At 50.1% G+C, this 27,853-nt stretch overlaps 1 long non-coding RNA gene across 1 annotated transcript; it reads left to right on the plus strand.

Moving 5' to 3' along the window:
• The first annotated feature begins 1,224 nt into the window (after positions 1–1,224).
• LOC120404846 lies at positions 1,225–12,557 on the plus strand. The gene is made up of 3 exons (XR_005598212.1): positions 1,225–2,060; positions 10,617–10,772; positions 11,152–12,557. It is a non-coding gene; the product is annotated as an uncharacterized LOC120404846 (long non-coding RNA).
• The last annotated feature ends 15,296 nt before the right edge of the window (positions 12,558–27,853 follow it).

A 27,853-nucleotide genomic window follows, 5' to 3' on the forward strand; every position in this document is an offset into this window, starting at 1 on the left:
GCGAAGTGCCCCTCCAACGCTCCAGGCCTCACTCTGGTCTGTGGCAGCATTTCAGTCACTGAGCCCTTCCCCGGGGGTGGGTCTGTGTGGAACTAGGGGCAAGGCAGATTGGGGAGCGGCACAAGGATTAGTGTCACTTGAACCCAGACCCCAGGCCAGCTTTAAGGTGCAGCCAGCTGCCTCCGTGCCCATTCTGACTCCTCAAGGAGCCAGCGGTCCTCTAAGATCGAGCTGTGCCCCCACAACCAGAGAGACTCCTGCTGCTTCCACCCGTCTGGCTGCACTGGCCTTTGTATCCGCCCCTGTGATGTCACAATGTCCCAGGATGCACTGGGCTATACAGAACCCGCCCCCCCCTTAACGCCAGCTGGGGCAGCTTAGGCTCAGAGGCTGCTGAAGTGGGTGCTGGAGCTTTTCCTTCCCAGTTGATCCAGGCTTAGAGGGTCAAGGGCTCAGGGGGACGATGTTGGGCTGATGTGGCGCTGGTTAGGGATTCGAGAGGCCTGGGCTCAGGTCCCTGCTCTGCCCAGGCTCTCTGTGTGACCCTGGCGAATCGCAGGGGTGCTCAGTGCCACCGGTATCCAGCTAACAGCACAGCCGGCTCCCATGGGTGCCGTCAGGATAAATCCACTGTGGAGTGGGCAGGCCTCGGCCGATGTGACAGGGACGTCCCTAGACAGACCAAGGACAAAGGATTCCCCCACCCCCCACCCCAAGTGCAGCTCGAGCAGTGGGTCTGGCTTTCATTACGCTGAGGCACAGGCACTTCTCTCTCTCTCAAGGCCTAAAGTTTTATTCAGCCTCCTCCCCGAGCTGGGAAAGGTTCTGCACAAGGCTTTTCAGATAGAAAACCACACAGTCAAAGCTCAGGTTTCCCAGCCCGGGCCTTCAGCCTGCAGTCCTCCCAGGTTTAGCCCCAGCACACGAAGCTTGGCTGTCCCAGTGTTTCAATGACATAAGAACCGCCACACTGAATCAGGCCATCTAGCCCAGTGTCCTGTCTTCTGACAGTGGCCAATGCCAGGTGCCCCTGAGGGAATGAATAGAACAGGGCAATTATCGAGTGATCCATCCCGTCATCCAGTCCCAGCTTCTGGCAGTCAAGGTTTAGGGACACCCAGCACACGGGATTGCGTCCCTGACCATCTTGGCTAATAGCCATTGATGGACCTGTCCCCCATGAATTTATCTCCTTCTAATACCTGCACTCAAACTCAGGTCCTGTTTTTCTCTGGCCATCTCCTGTTCTGACTGACCCCAGACACTGTTTTCTTCAACCTGGCCTTTCAGAATTCAATCAAGGCAAATCTCTTTTTTGCCTAATTGCCCACTGTTTCTCACATGTCCTCATTCTCTGTTGCTCATGGGAAAGACACGTAAGTGGGACAGGAACTAGACAGCAAAAATGCTGCAGCATAAATAACCATAACGCGGGGGATCAGGGGCACAAGACGAGATCTTTCGTACACTAGTTGTATCACATGCTCATTTAACCATGCCACCAAGATGTATAAACTACAGCAACCGGCCCTAGTGTATCCAGCCTCGCCGAGCGCCAGACAAACCCGTCACAGCCGAGCCGGGAAGTGACACCACCGAACACATGCTGATCATGCCACAAAGGCCGTCTTGGACTCAGGCGCCTACTCGGAGTTCCTGTAATATTGGATCCCTTCCATTGCAAGCCGACTGCTTCCACCTTCCCTAAGGGGCGAGAGAAAAAGAGGGCTCCGACGCCATCTTGTGGTACTAGGTGAACACAACAGTCCAACGCTGCTCAGTCCTGAGCATCTGTCGTACAAACTATTGTGAGACATAATGAACGTCAGTGAGAAGGGTAGGACGCCGGGGCGCTGAAAACCCTAGTTCTGTTTGCAGCTCTGCTGCGTGACCTTTGCCAAAGCAATTCCCCCCCCCTCCTGCTTGTGCCATTAGACTGCATTTTGCCAAGTGCTAAGACTCTCTCTGTGCCCAACGCCTCGCGCAGTGGGGTCCTGATCTCGGCTGAAAGGCGGCAGCGAACAGAGCGCCTGGCATTTCACTACTGCTTGGGCTGCAAGGTAAGGCTGAAATGGAAATGGAGTGTGAGTTAGTACAGGAAATTGGTAAATGTCTCAGTCAGGGGAGGCAGGAGCGGGAGAGCTGTGGCTAAAAACAATCAGGCCCTTGCAAAGGAAGTGACCTGGTTTGTTTGTGCTCCTCGCCCCAAATCTGGGACCATCACCCCATTCTGCTGGCTTAAGCACCAAATCCTGTGGCATTTACTGCTGCCCCCCCACACACACACACACACAGGCACTAGGGTAGTGGATGTACAGAAAGCCTGTCACCATCATTGATCTAGTAACAGGGTCTTAGGGGCAGAAGACTGGGAAGGCAAAGATAAGGCTCCATCCGCGGCACTGCTCACCCTGCCGGCTGAGCTGGGGGAAGGGGGGCTGCAGCTGATTGAGCAGATAGAAGCTAGCGCTAGAGGCTAAGGACTTGATTTGCAGAGGTGCTGAGGTGCCAGGGGCGGCTCCAGGCACCAGCACAGCAGGCGCGTGCCTGGGGCGGCCTGCCACAGGGGGCGGCCTGCTGGTTGCTGTGAGGGCGGCAGGCAGGCGGCTTTCGGCGGCATGCCTGCGGGAGGTCCGCCGGTCCCACAGCTTCGGTGGCAATTCAGCGACGGGGACGCCGATGGCGCGGCACCGGCGGACCTCCCGCAGGCGCGCCGCCGAATCCGCGTGACCAGTGGACCTCCCGCAGGCGCGCCGCCGAATCCGCGTGACCAGTGGACCTCCCGCAGGCACGCCGCCGAATCCGCGTGACCAGTGGACCTCCCGCAGGCGCGCCGCCGAATCCGCGTGACCAGTGGACCTCCCGCAGGCGCGCCGCCGAATCCGCGTGACCAGTGGACCTCCCGCAGGCGCGTCGCCGAATCCGCGTGACCAGTGGACCTCCCGCAGGCGCGCCGCAGAAAGCCACCTGTCTGCTGTGTTTGGGGTGGCAAAAAACATAGAGGCGCCATGACTCTGATTGGCCGCGACTGGAGTTGTGTGCTCAGTTGTGTGCCTTCCAATCTGTCCCCCCACCCCTGGCTGCTGCATGATGGGTATTTCTGGACTACAGGGGAAGGCCTCTTGGCTGAAATGCCAGCCCTTTGCAAAGAGGCTGGGAATGGCTTTGCTCAGGCTCTTATTGGGTGCTCCTCCTACTCCAGCACGGGCAGAAATTCAGCCCTAATTCTCATTGGCCAGAAGGTGAGATAGGATGTAGTTCTCCTCCTCTGGGTAGACATGACCAGCATTCTCAGAACCAGGAGACGCATCAGGAGCCTGCGTCAGAGCAGCTGCTAAATGCTACCAGAGATGGTAACCAGCAATCTGCACTGTGCACGTGCCGTTTGTGCCGTTCCTTGCAGTGGGTGAGCTGCCTGGGGAAGGAGAGGAGGTGTGGGGCCTCGATTCCTCATCTCCTGTAGACCTGCCGTGACGTGTAATGGGCCAAATCCTGTCTTCGGGCTCATTCTGGTTTAATATTTGTATTGCCCTGGGCTGCTGCCACTGGCACAAAAACCAAACGGAGACTCAAGGCTGAGAGAGCCCCGTCAGCCCCCGGAGCCAGTGCACAGCAAAGAATCTGGGCTTCGGCTTGCAAAGACTAACTGGCCCAGTGCACCTCGCCCGAGGATACCAGCCAGTGGGCTGTGATTTTGATCCGAGTTCCCTGATGCCCCTCCCTACAAAGTGGGGATGAAGGACAAACTTGCTCCGTAGTATTTATTTTTTTTCTGATCTGCTTTGAGGTGGCAAAGCCTTTGGAGCAATTGCTAATGTTTAAAATGTTTTCTTCGGGCGTAACTATGACTTGAGGCGATTGGCAATGATTTTCCTCTCCGATGAGGTCAAGAGATTGTGACAGCAGAATTAGAGGGCTCCGAGTGCAGCAGCCAGGAGCGTTATTGTGGGCTGATGACAGTTCTCTGTTCTGCGTTATGAAATCCTCCCAGTCTTATGTGTGGAGGGAAGGTGTCTGTTTTCCAGGAGTAGCATGTGCAGTCACTGGCCTGTGCTGACCCCTTTTCACTGTTCCCTATGATGGGAGGAGACCCGGTGTCTGCACTCGAAACCTGCATTTATGATGCATGTAAAACACAAACCAGCAAAACACAGAACGGTCAGTGAGTTCTTGGAACACGTTGGGGACACCTTTTTGTTTCAGAAAGAGGCGGAAGTAACCAGGGGGGCAGCCATTTTAGACTCGATTCTGACCAACAGGGGGAAATGGGTCTGAATCTGAAGGTGGCAGGCAATACGAGTGAAAGTGAGCATGCAACGGTAGCTGGCTTGATTCTTAGGAAAGGCAGGAGTGAGAGAAGCAGAATAAGAATAATGGACTTAAAAAAAAAAACACCAGATTTTAACCAACTCAGACTGCCGGTAGGTAAAGTCCCCGGAAAGAAGAAAATCGAATGGGAAAAGGAGTTCAGGCGAGCTGGCAGGTTCTCAAAGACAATATTAAAGGCACCACAGCAAATTACCCCAATGTGAAGGACTGAGAGAAAGAACAGTTTGCGGGGAAAACGGCTCCATCAGGAGCTCTTTAACAACCTGGAAATCAACAAGGAGCCCCCTACAAAAAGGGGAACCACTGATGCATTGCTGAGGAGGGGTACACAACGATTAGCACATGCAGGCAGGGACAAACTCAGAAAGGCTAAGGCCCAGACTGCGTTACACCTAGCCAGGCGCAAAAGAGCAGCAAGAAAAGATGTTATAAATACATTAGGAGCAAGAGAAAGCTGCAGGAAAGTGTAGGACCTCTGCGTGGCAAGGAAGGAGAGCTGAGAAGGGATGGCAGCAAGAAGACTGAGGTGGTCGCTACCTATTATGCTTCAGTCTTCCCTGTAAAAAGGTAAATTGTGACCAGAAACTTAACAAAATGAATATTAACAAGAGGGGGAAAGGCACCAGCCACCACAGGGAAAGAACCGGTTACAGAACATTTAGAAATGTTAGATGTATTCAAGTCAGCAGGGCCTGATGAAATTCATCCTAGAATCCTGAAGGAACTAGCTTGAGCTAGTCGTTGGTGATTCTCTTTGAAATCTCATGGAGGCTGGCTGAGGTCCCAGAGGAGACAGGCAAACAGTATCCGTCTTTAAAAAGGGGAACAAAGAGAACCCCAGAAACTACAGACCAGTTACCCTAACTTTGATACCTGGAACGAATGATTAAACTATCAGTTTGTAAGCACTTGGATGATGATAGGGTTATAAGGAATAGCCAGCATGGATTTGTCAAGAACAGATCATGCCAACCCAACCCAGTTTCCGTCTCTGATGGCGTTACTGGCCTAGTGGCGAAGGGGAGGCAGTACGTGTGCTAGAGCTTGATTTTAGTAAGACTTTGGACACAGTCCCACATGGTTTTCTCATAAGCGAAGTAGGGAAATGTGGTCTAGATGAAATTCCTATCAGGTAGAAAGACTGTACTCAAGGAGCAGTTCTCAGTGGTTTGCTGTCAGACAGGGGAACATAACTAGTGGGGCCCCACAAGTGTCTGTCCTGGGTCTGGCACTATTCAATATTTTCATTAATGACTTGGACAATGGGCTGGAGAGCATGCTTATAACATTCGTGGTTGACACCAAACTGGGCAGGGTTGCAAGTGTAACGCCGACAGAGCCTCCTTGTCAGCGGGCAGGATCGAACTGGGGACCTTTGGAGCTTAGTGCATGAGCCTCTATAGCATGAGCTAAAAGACAACTGGCTGTTAGCTAAGGCTGGCGAGCAGACTCATTTTATCTCTCTTGCGCTCAGTGGTCTCGGTGCCACTAGATGGGCCAGAACACCACCCTCAGGAGGTGTGTGGGTTACACAAGCACTTAGGAAGGTAGGATAAGAATTCAAAATGACCTTGACAAAATGGAGAATTGGTCTGAAATCAACAAGATGAAAGTCAATAAAGACAAGTGCAAAGTACTTCACTTAGGAAAGAAAAATTAAATGCACAATTACAAGATGGGGAATAACTGGCCAGGTGGTAGAACTGGTGGAAAGGATCTGGGGCAAAAAGTGGATCACCAACTGAACATGAGTCAACAATGTGATGCAGTTGCAAAAAACCCCAAAAAACTAGTCTAATTCTGGGGTGTATTAACAGGAATGCTGTCCGTCAGACACAGGAGGCAATTGTCCTGCTCTGCTTGATACGTGTGAGGCCTCAGCTGAAGTACGGTGTCCAGGCCTGGGCAGCACACGTTCAGAAAGCTGTGGACAAACTGGCTACTCCAGAGGGGAGCAATAATGATAAAAGGTTTAGAAAATGTGACCTCTGAGGAAAGGCTAAAAAAGCCTGGGTCTGTTTTGCCTTGAGAAAAGAACACGGGGGAACCAGATAACAGTCTTCAAATATGTGAAGGGCTGTTATAAAGAGGACAGTGATCAATTGTTCTCCATGTCCACCGAAGGTAGGACAAGAAGTCATGGGCTTAATCTGCAACGAGGGAGATTTGGGGTTAGATATTAGGAAAATCTTTTTAACTATAATAATAATTAAATACTGGGCTAGGCTTCCAAGGGAGGTTGTGAATTCCCCATCACTGGCGGGTTTTAAGAACAAGTTACACAAAGACTTGTCAGGGGTGGCCTCAGTACAGGTGGGGGGACTGGAGTGAGCTCCCTTCCAACCCTACGATTCTGTGTAATATTCAATCTGAGTGTGTGCAGAGGAAAGGGAGGATGCTGGTTATTTAAGCTTTCAAGATGCCCCTGTGTGTTTCCTGGGCCCAGCAATGTAACCCCAACCAGGACTCCACTCAGACTGTGGTCGGGCAAGCCTGGGTATTTTGCTCTTTTTCCTGAATATTATTGTCTCCATCCTCACTCGCTGTGCCCAGCAGGGCCGGCTTTAGGAACTGTGGCGCCTGATTTGAATACCCGGCAGTGGTCTGGGTCTTTGGTGGCACTTTGGTGGCGGTGGGGGGGTGGGGCTCGTTCCCTCGCTCCGGATCTTCCGTGGACCCCTCGCCACTGAAATGCCACCAAAGACCTGGAGTGAGTGAAGGAACCCCTCCCTCCCCCACCCGCCAAAGTGCCACCGACCCGGACTGCTGCTGGGTGAGTAAAAAACATTAAAAAAGCACCTAAGGTGCGGAGCCCTCTTAGGGCACAGGCACGGGGCCCTCTTAGGGCGCGGGTGCATGGCCAGTTTCCGGGGAATCAGGGGACTCGGCCTAAAGCCAGCCCTGGTGCCCAGGCATCTACCAGAGAGATGGATTGTCCGTTTCATCTAGCTTTATAGGCCATAGGAACTGCTGTATTGGATTGGCCCACTCATCCATCTAGTCCAGTGTCCTGTCCCAGTGATGGCTGGTACCAGATGCCCCAGATGAAGTTGCAGGAAACCTCACCATAGGCAAGTTGGGATACATGGGTACGTCAGTGCGGGATTGTGGGCTGCTGCTTGGTAGAGTCTTTGACTGGCATCCTTTTGATTTTTTTCTGTGTCAAAATAAACTATAATAGTTCTTTTCGGTGTGTGCGGGGGGATATATTCAGCCAGTCAACCTGAGCTTTTCTCCGTTTGCACTAAACGGAAGTGTTCTGCCGATGGCCATTTGAAGGGCAGGAAGGCTGCTCTTCTGGTTAAACCACAGGGCCAGACAAGCGCGCTCACGGGGGTTGCATGGCTAGCTCTCTGGGACCTGGGGCACGCGGCAGAGGCCCAGGCTTTCCGACGTGTCCGAGGCCTCCATTTTTGCACGCCTGGCTGGAGACACGCCCAGCAGAATTAGAAAACAGGTACAGGCAGCAAAAACTGACCCGCAGCAGCCAGGCTCCAGGTCCAGCTCAGCTAACTCCCAAGCTCATGTGGCTCAGGCTATAATAGCCGGGCAGCCGCTGCGGCTAGAGCCTGACGCGGGGGGAGGGGCTCAGTGTCCAGGCTGCAACGCAAGCCTGAACGTCTGCACTCCCTTTAGCCCCGCAGCCTGAGCCCAAGTCAGTTGACCTGGGCTCTGAGACTCGCTGCTGCTGATGGTTGGGGTATTTTTTGCTCTGTAGACAGACCCGAAGAGTCTTGTGCACGTCCGTGAAACGCTCAGGCAGGGTTCCAGCCATTGCACTATCCTCCGGTTAAAAAGGGAGGGTGATTTAAACCCACAGAACTGGCCACTTTAAACATGTGAATAGAAATGTCACTGTGCTGGTTTTATTCCCTAACCACGGGGTGCAGAGCTCCCTCTGAGAGGGAGAGCAACGGCCCGCGCTCGTTGCTGGGGTTCTGTGCTACGTCTGCCCAAATCCAATGCAGCTGGCGTGCACGAAGCATTGCCCGAATTGACAGCCTCTGACAGGCCTGATTAGACGCACGAGAACCATTAAGCAGGCGGGGGAGTAATGGGCACTGCAGCAGCGAGCTATTAGCCAGAGTTTCAGACCAGCTGCAGCAAGCTGATTAACCCACGACCTGGTAGCTTGCGATGGCAAGGCGACCTGCCAAAAATAGCCCCAACAAGCCATTGGGAAATGGGGCTGGAGGAGCCATGCAGGAAGGTTCGTGCCGAGATCCCTGCATTGGAACACGAGCACGTTGGATCTGGCCTGCATTCACGACAGGTTTCAGAAGGCGAGAGAGAGTTGATTAAACTCCGGGAGTTGGAGGGGAGTGTGAATTTAGCACCACAAGAGCCTGTCAGGGATCTCTCCCCATCAGATGCTACATGGAAAGTGCGTTCACACAAGTCTAGTCCTTTCGGCACGCACGGCCGCTGTGTTACCCGCACAAAATTCTGTTACTTGCACACTCTAGGGCACCCACCCTAACCCTGTTCCTAGGGCTCAGGCGTAACCCTCTTAATTTAGGCATCTAACTTTACCCCTCTGTGGGCTCTACTCCTCTGGGCTCCGGGTAAACACCCAGTCCCTCTGGACATAGAGCAAACACCCGTTCCCTCTGGATTCACGGCTTAATCTTTTGCAGGTTTATGGAGTCTTTTACCAGTGAAAGAGCCTTACACAGTAATCTCCTACTTAACCTCTATTTATTAACAATCACCCAAACAGACTGCACACAGCACACATACAATGCTCACCACTCCCAATAAGAGAGAGAAACTTTTCTTGATGGCCAGTTAGGATCAGGGTCATCTGGGGGACTCCAGCTTCTGCACGGTGTCATTGGCAGAGCGTTGCGGTCTGGCGGCTCTGATCTTGGGGCTGTGTCCTGGAGCTGGTTCCCAAAGAACTTGAGTGACTAGAGTGACACTTGAGTCCTGCTTAGCTGTACCTTCACCAATCATTGTACTAGCCAATCCTAACATATTGTAACAAAACTCTCTAACCAATCCTACCTCACCACCTTAATTGATTTACACCTAACAACATTAATTATGTAACAGACAGAAACAATGAAAGACCCAGACAGAGCTCATACAGACAAACCATAGGGAAGTGGGGACCGTAATGACAAAACAATACAGAAATGAGGATTTCACAACCACAACGGTTGAGAAGTGGTTCCTTGACAGACAGGATGCTGTCAAACTAAGTTTTCTTTAACCATCTTAGGATCTGTTTCTTGATCTGGTGCTATTAGGACAGGATCGCCTTCTTCACAGCCGGGTCTTACCTTGTTTTAATGTCATTTAGATGGAATGTGAGGATGTGACTTCCTGCTTCTCAGCTAATGGCTGCCGCTCTCCTAATATGGCTGCAGACATAGGCCTTAGGCCTTACACTATGGCTTCAGGAGAAGGCTTTAGCCTTACCGCCATCTAGGGTGACCAGACAGCAAATGTGAAAAATCGGGACAGGGGGTGGGAGGTAATAGGAGCCTATCTAAGAAAAAGACCCAAAAAATGGGACTGTCCCTATAAAATCAGGACATCTGGTCACCCTACCACCATCAATCTAGCAATGACAGGCTCCCTGCCCTCCTGCCAAGGGCGTCTGACTCTCTCTCCCCTCTCAGGGTCCTAAGTGAAGCAAACGAGCAATCCAAGGGCAGCAGAAGAATGAAGCAAAAAGATGAAGAAGACAAAAGAAGCCCGCAGGCGGGTCTAGCCAGGATATTTGGCCTCTCATTCTTCAGAGGGGCCCTGGACGGGTCATAGCCTCCCCAAAGCTTGCTGGGGCTCCAGTGTTACCCCGAAACAGATTTTAAGGTGTACACGTTCTGTGGCCGCTCAGAAGATGGGCTAATCTGCAAGCCCTTCTCTCTCCCATATAGACTCATAGACTTTAAGGTCAGAAGGGACCATTATGATCATCTAGTCTGACCTCCTGCACAATGCAGGCTGCAGAATCTCACCCACCCACTCGTGTAACAAACCCCTGACGTATGTCTGAGCTATTGAAATCCTCAAATTGTGGTTTGAAGACCCCGGGGTAGTTAAGAATAAAACCAACAGGGTAAGGTGCAAATACAAGAAGATTTATTAAACCAACGTGGTCTTACAAGCCGAACCCTTGTTACAAAGCTAAATAACGTAAGCACAAGTAATAACAAATGGCTCGGTCGTTAACAGCAGATGCAAATGGACTTGAAGTCCGGAGCCCACAAGCCTGATACTCTGTGATAACCAAAAGACAATAAAAGGAAACTACAGTACCATCTCTCTGCTTGTCCTAGGCTCGAACCCCGATCGTCCAAGGGATGAACCCCGACTGTCCTACGGAAAGAATCCCAAGGCCGCAACGAGGATGGTTTTGGAATCCTGGACAGAAGCGATGGAAACTGGAAACGCTGGACCACCGGAACGCTGGAGCAGGATGCGACAATCACCAGGTACGTGGCTTGTCTTCTTTCTTCTGTCTTCCGTCCCCTGTGCGTCGTCCTGAGCGGTAGTGTGCGGACTCGCCGGTGGAAATGGAAACAGGTGCATGCAGAGTGTGACACCACTGGAACCTGACACCATACTCCTGGGCCAGCTGGACTCCTTGCACAGGCTGGTAACGTGGGAGACACTGGCTGCCTCTAGGATGGACAGCCCCGAGCAGCAGTGGGGCCGCCCCCTAGTCTGCGGTTGCTGGGCAGACTCCGCAGTCACATGATCCTAACCGCTCCCTGCCTTTCCCGCTCTAATTTGAAAAAGGCAAAGGGAGGGGCGGGAAGCTCTCCATGAAGGAGGGCGTCCAAAATGGAGTCCTACTTGTTGTTTTTACAGAACAAGATGGAGACTAGAGGAGAAACATACCAAAGCAAGATTTTACCTCAACGCCAGGACAAGCTCTACGAGACAGTCTCCTCCCCCTTCTTGGGGACAGAGGATCTGTGTTCCCTCTTCCTCAGAGCAGAGCAGGGAAGCTCAGAAACCTGCTCCCTCTCCAGGGCTGCTCACGGCACTACTGCTCCTTTTAAACTCCCCTTCCAGTCCTGGCATGACAGCAGGGTGAGGCGACTCCAGCCCAAAGCAACTCTTGACTCCCTTCTGTGCTGGTGTGGGTTTATACACACCCATCCCAGAGCCATCGTCATTCCCTGGCTCCGGACCTGTGCTGCATCCCACTGCCAGTGATCCTCGAGATACCAGAAGTATGTCGGCCTTCCTTTAACAACAAAACACTTGGAGGCGGGGACAATCCCCTCGCCCGCCCCGTTCACTCTCTGCAGCCATGTATTTAAGCTGTCCTCATTTCCGTTGTCTCGCCACTGTCGCCAGGAGTTTCGGTGCAGCTGGGGAATGCAATTACTAAGCAGTGAGGAAATCCAACCATTATGTATGTACAGTGACTGTGCTGCTGGCAGGCCCGGGGCGAGCTCATGCCAAGGTCTCAGCTGGACACTAACAGATACACAGCTGCAATCTGCCTGGCTCATCTGTGGGTTAATAGTGAGACAATAGGTGTTAGAATGATAAGGAAGTGTTCAGTGTTTGGACTCTGCTGGATACTTGCGCGTTGCTGCCTGCATTAAATCTTACTTGTAATGTCTGTGCTCCATATAGTAATGTAATTAATGTTGGAGCAGGTGTCGTGTGAGCATCTGTGACTGTACGAGTCACCACAAAGGAGAGGGACGTTAATTAGTGGGAGGAGTTGCTCATCTGGAGAAAGCATCACACCCCGCCTGAAAGACGAGACCCCTTGATACCAGAGGGCCACCACTGGAGCTTACAACTGGAAACTCCCTACATCCGGATTGAGAAACCATCAACAACAGGACTAAAGACTCTTACAGTTGTTCTGCTCTCGTCCCCATGAAGAGGAGACATGTGAGTGGACTGCTGCCATCAGCTGAGTGTGCAGCTCAGCACACATGTCAGGAGGGAGATAAAAACTCCAGACCAATGGTGCTCAGGATCTCTTGGACTCTGGGCGAGCAGGGTATTTCTAGGCATAAGCAAGAGATCCCCAGCTGCTTAGCCTGGGGTAGCCCTAAAGGAAAAAGAGAGCTTGCTGATTATAGAAGCCTACATTACCTTTGAAACCTAAGGCCCAGTCTACATTACAGACCTTAATTGGCAGAACTACATCACTCAGGGGTGTGAAACATCCACACTCCCGAACAACGTAGTTATACTGACCTAACCCCTCCATGTAGACATCGCTGTGTCAGTGGGAAAGCTTCCCCTGTTGCCGTAGCTACTGCTTCTCAGGGAGGTGGGTTAACTAGGCCATGGGAGAGCTCTCTCCTGTCTGCTTAGAGCATCTTCATTAAAAGGTTACAGTGGTGCAGCTACATCAGTGCAGCTGCGCTGATGCAGTGTTTGATGGTAATTCATTCATGTGTCTATATTTGTTTGCTTTAACCCTGTAAATAATGCTCCAATTTCCTTTTCCTATATAGGTGCTATAGGATTGGCTTCAAGCATTGTCTTTGGTGTGAGACCTAAAGTGCAATTGACCTGCCTTTTGGGATCAGGACTCGTCTGAATATTGCTGTGATTCTTGGTGTAAGAGCCCAGCGATCACAGAGCTACACTCACCTGGGTAGTAAGACAGGCCCCATGTACCCAAGGGGAGTGTCTGAGCCTCTGTATTAAGGCTGTTAAAGGGCCTGAGGAGTTAGCCCTGGGTACAGTGGTTGGTGAAATTGAAGTTTAGAACTCACAACCCCTGTGGGGCTTGTGCCCTGGTTTCTAACAGCCTGCCCTGAGGTTGGTACTCGTGCTTTTGTGTCACCATTGGGAACGTCACATGATGGATACATGTGGGCACCTCCATGAAAACAAGCAATTCCCTCAGACACTCCAGTTCCCTTGTATCACCACCAGCACCGCTCCTTATGGGGATGAATGGGGATGAAAACCAATACCCCAGTAAAAGAAAAAAGGTTCTTCCGATCCCAAAGGACCAAGCTCCAGACCCAGGTCAATATACCAGTCAGATCTTACCCACAAATCACACTATTCCCAGTCCTTTAGAGTCTAAAATCTAAAGGTTTATTCCTAAAAAGAAAGAAATATAGATGAGAGCTAAAATTGATTACATGGAATCAATTACATACAGTAATGGCCAAGTTCTTGGTTCAGACTTGTAGCAGTGATGGAATAAACTGCAGGCTCAAATCAAGTCTCTGGAGCACATCCCCCGCTGGGATGGGTCATTCAATCCTTTGTTCAGAGCTTCAGTGTAGCAAAGTTCCTCCAGAGGTAAGAAGCAGGATTGAAGACAAAATGGAGGGGTTTCCAGGGCCTTTTATATCCTCTGCCATGTGGAAGGACCCCTTTGTCCTTACTGTGGAAAAATCTCAGCAGCAAGGTGGAGTTTGGAGTCACATGGGCAAGTCACATGTCCATGCATGACTCAGTTCTTTACAGGTAGTGCAGCCATTGCTCACATGCTGTCTTGAATGTTCCCAGGGAGGCTCCTCATATGTGGATTGGAGTCTCCCAAGGTCCATTGTCAGTTAAGTGTTTCTTGATTGGGCACTTAATCTGAAGAGTCCCTTCTCAATAAGATGGCCAAATGCTTCACTGGTGCTACTTAGAATCAAACACCCTGAGATACAAGTACATAGCCAATATTCATAACTTCAAGAACAAAAATGATACACACATACAAACAGCATAATCATAACCAGCAAATTACAACCTTTTCATAGACACCTTACTCGACCTCCTTTGTACAAGATTTGGTGCAATTATAGGACTGTGATGGCAACAATGATCTGTACGGTTACAGTTCATGTCAATAATGTCACACTAGGACTCCCAAGACCTCAGCTAGAGCCCTAACCATTGGGCCATCTTTCTTCTCGCTTGCACTGCTATTAACAACTGCCCAGTGTGCAGAGCAAAGGAGAACCTGCTTGTCACAGCTCCAGCCGAGCACCGCCCACCTTGGCCACTCGCTAGATGGCTGTGAGAGGATCCTGCCGTTGACTCCCCGGGTGTTTCAAGCCCATAGAGCCCAGGCCCTGATGCTTCCTTAGGGTCTGCAGGCACTCACAGGTTGCAGCTCTTCTATCCGGCACCCTTCCTATGAGCTTAGACCAAGCAGCCTGCTGCCTAGCTGCTGGAACCAAGCTTCCCTTGTATCTTAAGCCCAGGCTCTCTCTGAACTCCAGCCGTGCACCATACTGGCTGCAGTTTAAGGCTCTCAGGGGCATAGGATAAGGTGGAACATGTTAAAGAACAGAACTGGTTACCAAGGGCTTGAGCCAAGGCCCATGAAAACCCTTCCATTGACTCAACTAGACTTTGGATTAGCTGCCACGTGCAGGTGCCCACTGCAGAAACATCACTTTATAAGGGTTCAGGAAAGGGATAGTCAATCATTTTTGTGGCAGTCCAAATTTCTTGGTCAAGGGAGACTCAAAGTCCAGACTCCAAAGAAAATAATACAAAACATAATAAGTAAATAAAAAGATTTTGGGGTCTGTTCAAAAGTGTCTGGGAGTCCGGCTTTGGCTCGCAGTCTGCCTATTGACTACCCCTGTGGGAAGTGGAAGGGGGTGGCATGGTGGGTGTCCCATAGTTATTTGGCTAATCAAATGAGACCAGTCTGCCAACGCCCCATCTCTTTTCTTTGGCGTTGGCTTCCTCTCCGGAATGTGCTTCCTGGTTTTATTTCTTCTTTTCTTGCTTTCTTTTGTTTTTCTTCTTCCTGCATCCGGCCAGAGCCAAATGCACTTGAATGGCCGTCCAAAAATATCCGCTTTCCGCAGGGGATTCCGGGCTCTCTTCCTATTGTCCGCCTGAAACACCTGGCACGTCACTTGGCCTTACGAATGAACGCCAGGAGCAGAAGCAGCATTTGAATAGTTAAGAGTGAGTCATGGTCCAGCTGGGCTCCCAACAGCACTGCAGGACAAAGGGAGCATTTGGGCAAGAGGCGGGACCAGTAGGTGGCAGGATAGGAAGAGCCAATGGATGGACCGGGTTGTAGGATCATCTATTTACAGCAGGTATGGGGAAGCTTTGAAGTCACACACTTGGGCATGCCAGAAGAAGTGATGCTACCCGTCTCCTCAGCTTCCTGCAGCAGTGGTTCTCGTGAGGCTATCAAAGGGGTCTTGTTTCAATTTGGGAGCCAGGACAAGTTCATGCAAATCTGTCTCCCGGTACTGGTGAGGTTATGTCCGCAGTCTGCTGTCCCAACCATAAAGGAAGGATCCGTGCACACCCGAAGCAGCAGTGGCAGTCCAGACGTAGGCCTAGTCTCAGATGCCCCCTCTGCTTTCTTGGGTGGGCATCCATATGGCTGTTGGGCATGCAGGGTGCAGGAGGGAGCTCTGAGAGCAAGGAGTGGTGTGGCAGGAGGACTCAAGACGTGAGTGGGAGGAAGAGGCAAAGGAGATGTTGAAGAGGTCTGTGTGGGAGAAGGGACATGGGAGTGCGGGGGGGAAGATATACTGGGGTTTGAAGGTGAGTGGGAGAGGGTAGAACTTGAGGCAAAAGGCAAGAGAGATGGCGGGTGGGTTTGGATTTGCAAACACTTCATTTTTTCCTGTGTTTTTTTTTAATTGACCTAAAAATTGCAATTTGGACAACATCGCCCTGCCCTGCATAGCGGGATTGGGAAGCAAGTGTGAGGAGGCAGCAAGAGAGTGGAGATAGGGGGAGATACTGGAGATACTGTGCAGTGAGGGGGCGACCAAGGGAATGGCTGGATTGGAGATCACCAAAGGGTGGAGGGATGAATGGTAGGGGGGAATGTGTCTACAGATACGGCAGCACCCCGAAGCTGAGAGATCAGTCTTCAAGCATTCATGTGACTCCCAGGATGCACCATGCATCTCAGTCAGAGGGGACGAGACCCATGGTGCATGGGGGCGATGTAGTCCAGTGAGCTCAGCCCGTCAAGGAGCTGAACTACAACTCCCACAAGCCCGTGCAGCCCCGCAGGAAAAAGCGGTGTAATGCTGAATATTTCAGTTCACGTTGAATGGAGGGATTTTGTTTCAGTTTTTCCCACTGGAAAATCAAAACATGTTGGATATGGGCTGGCAAATTCCCAACCCGCTCTAACCCCAGCGAATGGACCCAGAGGGTTACGTGCTGTGTGCGGCTGTCCAGGCATGGGCCTGTTATTTTGGTATAAACGCACATTACACGTAATGCAGAATGCCTGGGCACCAACGAGAATGAGACCGACTGAGCCGCCTCCTGCTTGGCGTGTTTAACTGGATCAAAATACAGACACTAGACATCTGGTCCTCTTTGCCCAGGATTCTTCACTGGCCCATCCTCTTGTTTGGGATGCAGTGATTCAAACATCAGACCCAACTGCCTCTCAGATACCAAAACCCGCATGTGACCAGCATCCCCAGGGGCTCTGGCACCTCCCCCATCTAAACAACCAGGATCTTTTGCAATGGACCAGGCAGCTCTGAAATAAGATTCCCTTATGGCGTGGACTGGGTTTGAAGTATTCAGGTGCCTTTTCTTCCTCCTATTGCCTTGTTCTGGTCCTCCCCAGGCCACTTTGTGTACAGCTGCCCTTGCTGGGAGGAGATTCAGGCTGAGGCCAGATGACTGGCTACGACCTGCTGCTAGCCAGCAGGGTAACATTTGCCAAGTGCTGGATAAGGGGAGCAGATCAAAGGAGGCAGATGTAAATGTTATTCACCCCAGGGTACAACATGACTCAGGAAGGAGATTTGCCTGCCTGGTTCAAGGGGGTTACTGAGTGGATTTGAACAGTAATTGACTGACACGTCAATTACTCTCATTGTCGCAGACAGTTGATCACAGGTGAGCTTAGCTGAGGTCACCTGGGAATCCAAGACTTTACTCTTTCAGTTGGGTTATTTCTGTAACGCCGACAGACCCCGGTCATTGGTGGGCAGGATTGAACCTGGGATCTCTGGAGCTTAGTGCATGAGCCTCTACTGCATGAGCTAAAAGCCATATAGCCCTTAGTAAAGCAGACTCATTAATCTGTCTCTAGGTGGTCTCAGTGCCACTTGATGGGACAGGGCACCACACCCAGGAGGTGTGTCGGTTGCATTTTGACTTTTTCATCCCACCAGCCATCTGGCTGACGATGGACTGTAGGAAACAGCTACTAGCGATGGGCCAGCGTCACCCACTCCAGATCCAAATGCCTTTAGAATTCAGGGGTGCTCCAGGCCCGGCGATGCTTTGAGCCCATCCTTGTTACTTAGGTTCTTTGTCATCATCCTCAGCCTCATCATGCCCCTTGACTACCACACTCTCTTCGTCCCTGGCCTTGTTGCCAGCCATGTGCCCCCTCCTCCCACCCACTCCAAGCCCATTGAGAATGCTGCTGCCAGGATCCAAGTCCTGGCTCATTGCTCTGGCCACATCACCTCTTTGTGTCCTTCCGCCGGATCCCCCTCATCAGCTATAGCAAACACAGGCTCCTTGCCTACAAAGCCCTTACCCACAGGCTCCTTGCCTACAAAGCCCTTACCATTCAACCCCACCTTCTCCATACGATCTACTCGTTTACTAAGCTTTTGTTCTGCCCGTGATGGTGGCCTCAACCACCTGCCTGTCCACTTCTCCTCTAGTACCTTTCTGATGATCTCCCTCCCGCACAAAACTGCCACAAATATGGTGGGGAAGCCCTGTCAAGATCCATAAAGCTGCCACTCTGTTCTCCTTTAACCCCCCCTCAAAACCTGCCTCTGTCACGAAGCCTGGGCCCTTCCCCGCTGCCATTGGCAAGACAGGGGGGGAGCTGTGACCTCTCTGCTAAACTTTACTTTAGCTTTCCCCTGGCCTCCCATCCAGCCCGCCCTGTTGGTCTGTTTCACGCCCCTGTTGTGGCCAAGCTGATGTGTCGCCTGTGAGCTCGCTGAGACAGCGACTGTTGGCTTTGTTCCTTGTCAGAACAGCACCAAGCACAAAGGAGGCTTGACTCTTGATTGGGATCCTGGTGCCCTCTCGTAAGACAATCACACAGTGCAGTGGCGGGCATGTGCAGTTTAGGAACTCTAGGATGCAAACGCTACAGCAATTGACTTTCCTACCCTGCCCTTTAATGGAGTTGAGTGTAGGCTGATGCGTCCTGCAAGAGGAGCTTTCTATTGCTTCATCTACATTTGTGCAATTCTAAGAATACAAACAAACCCACTCTGCAAAACAGAGGCTGACTAGAAACCTACACACACACACACCCGCCCCTCTGGCTGTACAATTGACCCCCTGGGAATTCTGTAATCCACGGGTGTTAAGGGCGATCTCCCCCTGGACCTCCATGCTGCGCTTCACAGAATGGTGTGCACCTCATTTATGATTTCCTAAAACAATTGCCGCTGACGAGCTTTCCTTCTGTGCCCCAAGCCTAGAACTGGTCCCAAGAAGAGATGTGTCCAAAGATGGACAATTGAGGCATTAGCCGTGACAGATATGCTTCAGGGGTTGGCAAACGGCTCACAATCGTTCCTTGCTATTTGCCAGTGCAACAGGAAATACCGAGTATAGCTAATTGTATCACTCGGGAGGCAGAGGCAGGAGGAGAGAGAGAGAAACAGACTCAGAGGGTTTTTTATTGTTGTTTGTTACTAAGAATATCCTCCAGATTTTATTATAGTCAGATGAAAACTTAGATGGTTTCAAATTATGATCTGATAGTTCCCTGCGCACAAACCTTCAGCCCTGCTCTGCCTCCTTTTCCCAACCACCGGGAGCCACCTCTGAAGTCTGAGGAAAGAAAGGTAAGTTAGGGTGTTTCAAAGAGCTCAGCAATGGCCCAATTCTGCTCCCATTGAAGCTGGTGGTAAGCCCCCCATTGACGTCAGTGGTGGCAGCGGTAGGTAGGCCAGTGCTGAAAGCTTCTGAAAATCTCCACCGTGCAAGGAATGGCACTAGCCCAGCCAGTCCTGTGCTCCCCAGCACCGCACGCTGCTGCCCAACCAAAGAGGGGCACTGCACAGCATCCTGGCTCAGAAGTGCCCTGACATGGCCCTCGTGTGAAGCACTGGGAGCGTCAGTGTTCAAGGACCTTCCCTTGGGCTCTGCATCCCTAGGAAAATGGCCTATTGGTCACCGCCACGGTGCCCAAGACCTCAATCCCCTGCCAGCTGAAGTCAACAGGAATCTTTCTATTGACTTCAGTGGATGCTGTGGGTCCGGCCTATAGTTCCCTCCACCCCACTGGGCCAAGAGACATATAATGGTGATAGAGCGACTCTGAAAATGTGCTTTGAGGTCTGTGACCAAGTCATCTGGCCCTTAAGGTCAGTCCTCTCCATCACATGGCGTGGCTCTTTAAGAGGTGGAGGTGGTCTGATACGCAAGGCCTGAGGAGAAATGGGCGTAGAGGTCCTGGGCAGATGTAGCATTTAGATGGGCTCCTGTTACTGTGCCTTGGACCTTGCAGCGAGGGTAAGGCAGGGCTCCCCTCTCACCCTCCGTCATATCAGGGCAGATGCCTGGAGCCACTCATGGGAGTAAGAGGACAGCTGCAGGGCCCTGCGTTAGCTGGGAGAAGACAGGGCAGGTCTGGTTACTGAACTTACCCAACCTGGGGGTAGAAGGATGGGCTGGGAAAAGGGCCAGCTGCCTGTCTCTCTACAGCTGCCTTAAAGTACAAGTCCAGATGTGGAAGGAGAGTTAGGAGGCCCCTGTCTTAAGGAGGGGGGCAAAAGGACTGTGTGAAATGCAGCCCAGCTCCAGGAGAAGGGCTGGGACCGCCTGAACGAGGGAGGCAACTCACCAAGATTCTTATAGGGGCCTAGAGTGGGTGTGAACTGGAGTTTCCCTCTGTAGAATGAGTGAATAAACCAGTCCCCAACGGGCACTGTATGCCTGCAGGGCCACAGCAGGCCACAAGGGGGCATGATGGACAGGCTTGTCCTGCACACTACACAGTCAGTATTTAATGATCCCTGATTGTGCTGCCGTGAGTAGCACTGCACGCTCTGCAGTGGCTGTTTGAGAGTCTTGTAAAACCCCGTCTGGGTATGCAGAGGTGTGATTTGCAGCTTGTGTAGACGCAAACCATGCTACCTTTGATCCAGTCACAGTCCACGCTGTTGCATCTTCACGGCTATTTTTAGCCAGGCTAGATGCAACAGCATGGACTGTATTGGCCCACCTGGATTCGAACTCCCATCACTAGCCCATGCTGGAGCCCATGCTGCTGTATCTTCACCGCTATATTTAGCGAGCGAGCTGGATCAAAGCTGGCACGGGTACCCCTCCACACGCTGCAGGCACACCTCTGGTTGCAGCTGCTACTGCTACGTAAGGATGTGGACAATTCTAAGGGTCACCTGGCCACGCAACAAGGCTCTGTGAACGCTGCCCAGAGCAGAGAGCTGGCTGCAGCCAGGGGCAGGCTTTCACTTGTGTGCTGTTATGAGGCGGCAAAGTTCCAAATGACAATAAACATATTTGTTTAATGCAAGCGCTCCTTGCATGGACACTGGGGCAGGGTGGACTAGGCCCAGAGGCCCCCTAGTGGAGGCCTCAGGGTCCTGCCACACTCCTCCCAGGTAAGCAGCAGTGGAGAGGTCCTCCAAGCAGGCTAGAGGGGCTGCAGGGGAAACAGCCAATCAGGACCCAAGAGGGACCTATATAAAGGATCTACAGCGTAGAGAGAGAGTGTGGTTCCTTGCTGGAGCTGGAGGAGTGTGGATGGTGTTGCTGGTTGATGGAACTGCAGCACAATGGACAGCCCAGTGCTAGTAGGGACCAGGGAAGCAAGGAAGAGCTCCTGGCTGGCTACTGGGCCTGAGCGTAGAAGAGCCCTGAGCTAAGGGTAAGACACTGATGAAGGCTGGGGCCACGGGGAAGTGGCCCAGGGAACTGAAGACAGTTTTACTAAAAGGACACAGCAGTGAGTGGCTACTATTCTGAGGGTTCCTGGGCTGGGACCTGGAGTAGTGGGTGGGCCTGGTTCCCCCTCCCCCACCCTGGCTATAGGTCACTGGGGAAGGCCCTACAATTGGACATCTTCAGTGGTGTAACTGTAATGATGCTGGTTCTGTTGAGACCCAATTGAGCGTGCCAGTTCAGGACAAATTGCTTAAAACAGGGCAGTCACAGCCCAAGGCTGGGGTTTCTCCACCTCTAAGGCAAACCAAACCAGCCAGACTAAGAGGACTTTGTTTTCACCCCACTGGCTAACCACAAGTCACACAAGCAATTCCCTTAGACACTCCAGTTTCCCAGTATCACAACCAGTGCCACTCGCATGGGGACAAATGGTTATGAAAACCAACACCCCAGTAAAAGAAAAAAATTCTCCTGATCCCAAAGGACCAAGCCCCAGACCCAGGTCAATATACACATCAGATCTTACCCACAAATCATGCTGTTGCCAATCCTTTAGAATCTAAAGATTTATTCATAAAAGGAAAAAGATATAGATGAGAGCAAGAATTGGTTAAATGGAATCAATTACTTACAGTAATGGCCAAGTTCTTGGTTCAGGCTTGTAGCAGGGATGGAGCAAACTGCAGGTTCAAATCATAGAATATGAGGGTTGGAAGAGACCTCAGGAGGTCATCTAGTCCAACCCCCAGACAGATTTTTACCCCAGATCCCTAAATGGTCCCCTCAAGGATTGAGCTCTCAACACTGGGTTTAGAAGACCAATGCTCAAACCATTGAGCTATCCCTGGAGTACAACTCCAGCTGGGATGGGTCATTCAGTCCTTTGTTCAGAGCTTCAGTTTGTAGCAAAGTCCCTCCAGAGGCAAGAAGCAGGATTGAAGACCAGATGGAGATGAGGCATCAGCCTTTTCCAGGTGTAAGAACACCTCTTTGTTCTTACTGTGGAAAATTACAGCAAAAAGGAGTCTGGAGTCACATGGGCAAGTCCCTGCACTTTGCTGAGTTACAAGGCATATCTGCCTTCTCTCAATGGGCCAGTTGTATAGCTGATGATGCTTAATGGGCCATCAAGCAGGCTAGGCAGAGCTAACACCAACTTGTCTGGGATGTTTCCCAGAAGCACAGTGTAAGTTTGAAATATAGACGGTATAGAGCCAATATTCATAACTTCAACTACAAAATGATACATACATACAGACAGACAGCATAATCATAACCAGCAACCCATAACCTTGTCTTAGTCACCTCATTTGACCCCCTTAATACAAGATTTGGTGCCACTACAGGACTTTGGTTGCAACCATGTTCTATATGGTCCCAGTTCAAATCAATAACGTGACAGATGCATCCCCTGTTGCCCATTTCCAGCTTCTGGCAAACAGAGGCTAGGGACACTTCAGAGCATGGTTTTTGCATCCCTGCCCATCCTGGCGAATAGCCGTTGATGGACCTATCCTCCATGAACTTATCCTTCAACCAAGGGGCTGAAGCCTCCAGGAACTGAATATAGGTGAGAAACCCGCTTAGGAAAAGATTGTAACGTGCAAAAATGAAGTTTTAGTCTTAGAAGTTTTGTTTGCTTGCCACCCTTTCTATCTTTATTCCTTATACTATGTCCTTTTGTTAAATATACTTTTACTATTAAACGAGTCTGATGCTTGAAATAAGAGGGTTTGTCGAAGCCAGTTAAATTGATGAGCCTGCAGTGTGTGGTCTCTTTAAAGGAAAAACAAACTCAATAACTTCTGAGTGTGTTCCAAGAGAGGGCTGGACACTGCAGGCGGATGTCTGGGGAACTCGGGACTTGGGGTTCACGATTTGTTACCTGAAAGGCAAGGTTTAGGCTGGCAGAGCCCTAAAAAGTTTCCTGGTAAGGCTGACAGGCTGGTGTCACGCAGCTGAGCAGTAGCAAAACTCTCACTTGCTGAGGCTGAGAGGGATAACACGGTAACTTGGAGTTCTGAGCAGCTCGGCAGATTGTCACATTGGCAGCCAGTGTTGGGGAAATTCGGGACTGGGAGGGGATTGGGATCACCCTGCAAAGAGTCACTGGGCAGTGGAAGCTAGGATGGGACCAGCAGATGTGTGTGCTGGTGGTCGGTACCCAGGCTGTGAGCCTCAGCAGCCTAGCATTGAAGGCTGAGGGGGTTTTTTTTGTTTGTTTTTGTTTTTTTCAGTGTCAGAATGCAATGTATACTGAAAGACACATGTATACTTAAAGACACAGCAGCTCATTTTTACAAAAGCAAGAAATATGTTTCAAATGCCAGGAGTACAGTTTGTTACACGTATTTAATTGCTGAAAGAAAGATGGAACAAGCAAGTTGGATTTCTAGTAACACCATGAAAGCACCAAATGCAGGGCAGGCAGTGACACTCCCCTCCACCCCCTTCCTGGTCTGCATTGAAGAGACGCTCTGGGCACTGCGAGATGATTGCCCTGGGCCTGGGTCACACCTGGTGTGAATCAGCACTAAAGCTGTTGAACTCAGTGAAGGTTTACTGGTGAAAAATCAGAGTAAGATCAGAACTGGGCCCCACTCTTGATATGAGCTGTGGTTTCTGTCGTTTGGGCTAATATCTCAGCGTACGTTTGTTTGGGGTGGGACGTATGCCCTATACAATGAGGACTGGCTAGGAGCTCTTCTTTGACCTTGCTTTGCTATTACAAACACAGAGCATGGTGAACATAGACTGTATTACTTTGTTCTTAGACACAGAAAAGAGTTCTAGCTCCGAACTGATTTGGCAGGGGCAAATTAACCCAGCAGGAAGAGATTTGTATAACTGTTGCTTCAAATACCTTGCGGACCCCTTTCCAGGTTCTGCAACAGGCAGCTGACACCGAAACCTGTTGGAAACTGAAACACCGAAACTGCAGTTAGAACTGGTATCATCTGGTATAGCAAATCCCCTGTGACTCCTTCCACTACCAGTACATTTTCTCGTAAGTTAAAGGCATCAAAGTATTCTTGATTTCTCCAGACCACTGCATAGTTCTTCCCTTGCTGCTTTGCTAATATTAGCTGCCGGTGGCACCATGGCAAAGGACTCGCCCCTATAAAGCAGAAGATGAGGCTTGCCACTTCAGGCCAGTAAAGCATAAACTGAAAGCATGTGGGCATGCTCAGTTAAGAACAAAAGTTATCTGAAGATAAATGTAAAAACGGCATTGGAGTAAGGAAACTACAGAGCAGCTGCAGACGGGGTCGTGGAGCTGGCTGATACAAATATTAATGCTCTACAAGTGATATGGAAAAGGAGAAGTCTGTTTCTGCTGAGTTTCTGCTTTTGCTGCTCTATGATTGTGAAGAGAGCCTGAACAAAACTAATTTTGTTTGTTTTATACTTTAGGAATAGCAGGAATATTAACAGTTGTATTCCCTGTTTTTTACTGGAGAACTCCTAGGAGGACTAGAGAAATGAAGCAAGACTTGTCTCAGCCTTTGCCTGTGCTTGAATCTTCTGCAAAGAGCTTTTCTCCCAACTAGCTGTCAGGAGTTTGAAGTATATAGAAGTTAAACATAAACTCTTCGGTTTTTGTAAAAGCAGCAAAGAGTCCTGTGGCACCTTATAGACTAACAGACGTATTGGTGCATGAGCTTTCATGGGTGAATACCCACTGTGTCAGATGCATCACCCACGAAAGCTCATGCTCCAATATGTTTGTTAGGCTATAAGGTGCCACAGGACTCTTTGCTGCTTTTACAGATCCAGACTAACACGGTTACCCCTCTGATCTTTGGTTTTTGTTGCCCCAAACACCTTCCCACTCTCAGTTGTTCAAGCTTCAGTCTCTTGTACGTGTGATTTCATAATTCCATAGAGACTCTTAGCAAAATCACAGTAAATTGAACTGGCTTTTTCTAATGTGACAACAAGCAGCCCTCAAGAAGGTTGGTGGCGATTGGACGTCTAACATAGTGAATGCCAGTGAAAATGAGGTAGGATCAGAGTCTAAAATAGAGAAAGAACAAATCAAAAATTACTTAGACAAGTTAGATGTCTTCAAACCACCAGGGCCTGATGAAATACATCCTAGAATACTCAAGGAGCTGACTAAGGAAATCTCTGAGCCATTAGCAATTGTCTTTGAAAGTCATGGAAGACTGGAAAAGGGCAAATCTAGTGCCCATCTATAAAAAGGGAAATAAGGACAACCCAGGGAATTACAGACCAGTCATCTTAACTTCTGTACCTGGAAAGATAACAGAGCAAATAATTAAGAAATCAATTTGTAAACACCTAGAAGACAATAAGGTGATAAGTAACAGTCAGCATGGATTTGTCAAGAACAAATCGTGTAAAACCAACCTAATAGCTTTCTTTGGCAGGGTAACGAGCTTTGTGGATGTGGGGGAAGCGGTAGATGTGGTATATCTTGACTTTAGTAAGGCTTTTGATACTGTCTCGCATGACCTTCTTATAAACAAACTAGGGAAATACAAACTAGATGGAGCTACTATAAGGTGGGTGCATAACTGGTTGGAAAATCGTTCCCAGAGAATAGTTATCAGTCGTTCACAGTCATGCTGGAAGGGCATAACAAGTTGTGTCCCGCAGGGATCGGTTCTGGGTCCAGTTCTGTTCAATATCTTCATCCAGATTTAGATAATGGCATAGAGAGTACGCTTATAAAGTTTGCGGACGATACCAAGCTGGGAGGGGTTGCAAGTGTTTTGGAAGATAGGATTAAAATTCAAAATGATCTGGACAAACTGGAGAAATAGTTTGAAGTAAATAGGATGAAATTCACTAAGGACAAATGCAAAGTGCTCCACTTAGGAAGAAACAATCATTTTCACACATACAAAATGGGGAATGACTGTGCCTAGGAGGGAGTACTGTGGAAAGGGATCCAGGGGTCATAGTGGACCACAAGCTAAATATGAGTCAACAGTGTAACACTGCAGCAAAAAAGCAAATATCATTCTGGGATGTATTAGCAGGAGTATTGTAAGCAAGACACGAAGTATTTCTTCTGCTCTACTCCGTGCTGATTAGGCCTCAACAGGAGTATTGTGTCCAGTTCTGGGCACCACATTTCAGGAAAGCTGTGGACAAATTGGAGAGTCCAGAGAAGAGGAACAAAAATGATGAAAGGTCTAGAAAACATGACCTGTGAGGGAAGATTGGAAAAAATTAGGGTTGTTAAGTCTGGAGAAGAGAAGACTGAAAGGGGACATAAGTTTTCAAATATGTAAAAGGTTTTTACAAGGAGGAGGGAGAAAAATTGTTGTTCTTAACCTCTGAGGATAGGATGAGAAGCAATGGGCTTAAATTGCAGCAAGGGAGGTTTAGGTTGGACATTAGGAAAAGCTTCCTGTCAGGGTGGTTAAGCACTGGAAGAAATTGCCTAGGGAGGTTGTGGAATCTCCATCATTGGGGATTTTTAAGAGCAGGTTAGACAAACACCTGTCTGGGATGGTCTAGATAATACTTAGTCCTGTCTTGAGTGCAGGGTTCTGGACTAGATGATCTCTCGAGGTCCCTTCCAGTTCTATGGAAGAATTCTGTTTATCTAGCTGCTGCCTGTCAGGGAGGGGGATTACCTGTGCTAATGGGAGAACCCCTCCTCTCAGTACAGGTAGTGTCTACGCTGAAGCGCTACAGTGGCGCTGCTGCAGTTGAAGTGCAGCCAAGTCCCTGGGTGCCATTTGACTCTCCCAAGTGTTTAAAGACTGAACTGATTGGACTCAGTTGAGAGTCCTTGTTTCTCATCCGTGACGACTAGAGCTGAAATCACACCTGAGCCGGTTTAGGGGTGTGGGGACAGCGTTGCAGCAAAAAGCGATGAAGAAGCAGCGGCAGCCAAAGTGGCATCACTAAGAACTGGGCTGAAGGGTGGAACCTCAGAGCGTGGCATTGCCGAAGTGGCCGTGAGTGGCAAGCAGCAGCAGAGGTGGTGGCCAGCAGTGGCAGAGACAACAGCGGGGAGCAGCAGCAGTGAGCCAGTGGCAGAGCTGAGGCAGCAGCAGCAGCACCTCTGAACTCTGCGTCTTCGCTGATCAAGGACAACCACTGTGAGTGGGGCGCCGCGGGGGGGGGGGGGGGGAAGGGAAGTGCTGTATTAAAGGACATTTGTCTGTGAGACTTTTAGTCCCATGTCCCTCATTCCTGCTGTGTGTTTATTTGTTATACAGTCAGCTGGAGGCACAAAGGAAAACTGGGGGAGAAAGAAACCCAAGTTTAGCTCATTTGACAATTCAGAGTTTGATTTCAAAGCAGCTCTCCTGACTGGCTGGGATTCTGACATCGGAGGTGCTGTTCCTCCGTTGGCTTTGGTTAGATTATTGGCATGTGCTAATGCTGTTGAGTAGGGTTCTGAAAAAGCGTTTATGAAAGTCGTATGTGCAGCAGTTATATATAGTCATCCTCTGACATCCCGATGGCTGGCAATGGTAGTCACGCTCGGTCCATTAAATGTAACAAATTCAGTTACGAAATTCTCAGTTAGTACCGGGCGTGGTAGCAACATTGGGGATGGTGTACACTTCCTCCTGCTTCAGAAGCACAAGCCCCTCCCTCCTGGGCTAATGGAGAGTATCCATTAGTTGTTGGCAGTAGAGGACCTATGACACAGATGAGCTGTGTGCATGTGCACTGAATAAAAACGAAAACTTGTGAATCAGATGAAAGGAAAAATCATGAGAGAGACACTGTGGCTATAAGT

Source organism: Mauremys reevesii, linkage group 4 (assembly GCF_016161935.1).
Source record: "Mauremys reevesii isolate NIE-2019 linkage group 4, ASM1616193v1, whole genome shotgun sequence".
Lineage (NCBI taxonomy): Eukaryota > Metazoa > Chordata > Testudines > Geoemydidae > Mauremys > Mauremys reevesii.